We start from the raw sequence: 3,852 nt of genomic DNA, 5'->3' as shown, positions 1-3,852 counted from the left end.
GACAAAACATACAATTTTCCTGAAAAATAATAATAAAAATTTGTACTCTTAATTCACCTATGTCAAAAACTTGTGTGAGACGGTCTCACGAGTCGTATTTGTGAGACGGATCTCTTATTTGGGTCACCCATAAAAAAATATTATTTTTTATGCTAAGAGTATTACTTTTTATTGTGAATATGGATATGGTTGAACCGTCTCACAAATTATGATCCGTGAGACGGTCTCACATGAGATACACTCTTTATACTCATATAGAAGACGAGAACTAAGATTTTTTTCTTGTAAATATATAATAAGTATAACATTTTATAAAAATAATAAAAATAGAAGAAAAAAATATGATTTACCCCCACCAACACTAAACCATATGAAACGATACTTATCTGATTTGTCTAATTTAGTTTATCTGATTAACATGATTTATAAGCTAATATCTCAAAATTGAAGGTTTATTTATTAGATACTAAAATATCGAAAATGCACGCTTCTCTTTCGTGAAAATTAAAATGGTATCATAAATTTTTAACTTTTTATAAAAGTCATACAAACATCCCCACGTTAGCTTGAAATCTGACGAGATGAAGTATTTTGATGATATCTCACCAGTTATCAAAATTATCAATAGGTAAAACGGTTAGAAAGAAAACTCAATTTTCTAGATTTCATATTTCAGACCAGCTAAACTAGTTCGGACATTATCTATGTTAATCGGATGTCGCTAATTGCTGTATCAGTATCATCCAGCTCGATATTACAGTATCCGGTTAGCATAAATAATATCTGAACTTATCTAGCCGGACTGAAATATGAATTGTGGCAGATTGAGTTTTATTCATACTGTTTACACATTTGATCATTTTGATAATTGACTTATGAGATATTATCAAAATACTTCAACTCGTTAAATTTCAAATCAATGCATGATGTGTTCTATAACTTTATAAAAAATTGTGTATGATACCTATTTAATTTTCACAGTAAAAAAAGTGTTCATTTTCGATATTCTAGACAGATTAGCTTAATTTTTTTTTTTTTGAAAAGATAAGAGTTTCCATTATAAAAGATAAAAATAAAATAATAAATATGTCTGACATATGCATATACCAACTCTACAGAAACCCCCCATTAAATTTTCATATACAAAAATAATAGCCTCTTCGGATCACAATTTCAGCGACTTGTTTGGTTCTGTGGACCTGTTTTCTTCTGCACCAAAATGTTGACCTCTCAAGCTCTAGTCCTGGCCACAGCCATGGCTGCCTCCGCTGGCACCATAATCATCTTCAATCTTTTGCAGGAAAAATACTCCGTGATTCTCAGAAATCAAGATTCTCACTATATACATGGAAAACAAGCTCTGAAATCTTGTTTATCATCATCAGGTAAAACCAGAAACGAGTCAGTTTTAGTTTCTTTCCATCCATTGTTCCTGATTCAGTCCCGGTTTTTATTCCTTTTTTTTTTCTTGTTAAATGGTTTTTTATTCAACATTTTGCATGTCTAGGTGGGAAGAGAAGGGGTGGAGACAGGAGAAAAAGGGTTCGATTTGCAGATGACGTGAAGGATTCAAGAGGGGATTCAGGTGATAAATTCCACAGGAAAGTGGCTGAAATTGAGAGCAGTTCTTGCGGGAAAGAGACGAGAATGCCTCCTAATCGGGTGGCTTTGTACAGTGGGATCCTGAAGAATCGTTTCCAGAGGATGGAATATTCGTGTTGACTGATTTTGATTGGCTGTAATGCATATTTCCTTTTTTGTTTTCTTGGCAAACTTTTGTACAGAAAAATGTTGGTTCTTGGAATTTCTCAAACATTTGTAAATACAAATTCGAGAATTAGTGTAATCAAAATCTTTGAACACTTCAGATTTTACAGATTTCGGTGTTCTTAAATAATATTAATCATTTTTCTCTTTTCTACTTGGGTTTTTTTTAACTTTATTTTGGTTTTCTAGTAATAGTAATTCTTCCCCATATCACTATCTTATATTTTTGTTTATTAATTCGTACAATTGGGATGAACCATTTTATAGGCCTAAGAACATGAAATTCTGAATTTATGAAACTATTTGGAATATAAATCCTGATTTTGTTTATCCTAACCCAGACTCGATTGAATTTTTTTGCCAAATTATATCACAAACGATGGGAAAATAATTCATTGTATGATCAACGAGTACGAAATAATGGGCAAGAAATCATTGCACAGAATTTGTGCAATGAACACTAGGACTAATTATATTAAAATCAGTAATTATAAAAAGTTTGTTACATAATTGATATTCTCGTAAGAGCCTGAGTCATGGAAGACTTGAGATGTCAAATGAATTCTCAAATCAGGGTCAATATGTATGATGGATTCTTCTGAAGCCGGGCAGGTGCAAGCTCGGGCTCAACTCCCCGAGCAACCAGAAGCCCGGGCTCTCATATAAGCTCTCGGGAGGCATTCTACCTGGGCTACCTCGATAATAGTGCCACACTCGAGTGTTTCAGAAGATAAGATTTTGTCTCGAGAAGCGTACCTGACAGAATCCTACTGATGTGATATGATGGAAGAGTAGGCTGGCATGACAAGAAGTCAACATCTAGAATGATCAAATGGCAAGTAGGCACTGAAAACAACATACCTAACACATTTTCTCTTATAAATAACAGATATACTTCTCCTTTTAAAAAGGGGGAATTCCTCTCTGATTTTCTGGAGAATTCACCCTCACGTATATGTTAACACACATATTTACGCAAGTAGTCTTTATTTCTCTAAAAGCTACACTGGTTATCATCTTCACTTGCTGACTTAAGCATCGGAGTGGCCACGCTGGACACCCTTCCGGCGCCCATTGACGAGTTCATCTCCTTGTCTGCAGGCCACAATGGAAGCTATAGCTTACAGATTCATCTCCTCGCTCATTTCCTTAAACAAAACATAAATCAGATCCGGTGGATTGCTCCGACTCCGCTCACCCGATTCACCCCGATCGCATCATTGGCGCCGTCTGTGGGAAATGAGCTCAAGACGTAGATATGGTTTCCAGTCATAATAAGTCCGACCAACTCGGTACTCCGATTTTATGTAGGGAGTTTTTTTTGGGCTCAAAGCTCAGCAGTTATTCCGGATCGGCATAGAAGAGTGTTCGCTATGCACTTGGTAGCATACATCTATATTAGTCACCTAGTTTAGCTCAACTAGAGAGGTTTCACTCTACCGAAGATGAATTTGGATTCAGTATTTACAGGTTAGTAATTTGGTTTTTAATAAAACTAATGTAGCAGGAGAAATAGAAAGGTCCAAAGTCCAGGAGACATGAGGCCCCGTCACATTCTTGTAAGCCTGGGAGATATAAGGCCCCATCACGTCTATTTGATAAGCTCAGGGTACTACACCCTGGCTCGGGGCACCACATCTCGACCATTCCCAAGTCCCGGGACATGCTCCCCAGCTCAAGGCTCCGCACCTTAGTTATTGATAAGTTAGGGCACTACACCCTGGCTCGGAGCACAACACCTCGACCATTCCCAAGTCCCGGGACATGCTCCCCGGCCAAAGACTCCGCACATTGGTTATTGATAAGCCCAGGGCACTACACCCAGGCTCGGGGCACCACACCTCGACCACTCCTAAGTCCCAAGACATGCTCCCCGGTCCAAGGTTTCGCACCTTGGTTATTGATAAGCCCAAGGAACTACATCCTAGCTCGGGGCATCATACCTCGACCATTCCCAAGTCCCGAAACATGCTCTCCGGCCCAAGACTCCGCACCTTGGTTATTGATAAGCCCAGGGCACTACACCCTGGCTCGGGGCACAACACCTCGACCATTCCCAAGTCTCGGGACATGCTCCCTGGCCCA

The 3,852-nt window shown here is 38.2% G+C and overlaps 1 long non-coding RNA gene across 1 annotated transcript; it reads left to right on the top strand.

Moving 5' to 3' along the window:
* The first annotated feature begins 1,124 nt into the window (after positions 1 to 1,124).
* Positions 1,125 to 1,917, top strand: LOC140803955 (uncharacterized). Its single transcript, XR_012111991.1, has 2 exons — positions 1,125 to 1,385; positions 1,508 to 1,917. It is a non-coding gene; the product is annotated as an uncharacterized lncRNA (long non-coding RNA).
* Positions 1,918 to 3,852: the final 1,935 nt, after the last annotated feature.

The sequence above is a fragment of the Primulina eburnea genome, chromosome 10, assembly GCF_022965805.1.
Source record: "Primulina eburnea isolate SZY01 chromosome 10, ASM2296580v1, whole genome shotgun sequence".
Classification (NCBI taxonomy): Eukaryota; Viridiplantae; Streptophyta; class Magnoliopsida; order Lamiales; family Gesneriaceae; genus Primulina; species Primulina eburnea.
This window is presented reverse-complemented; position numbering and strand designations above follow the sequence as displayed.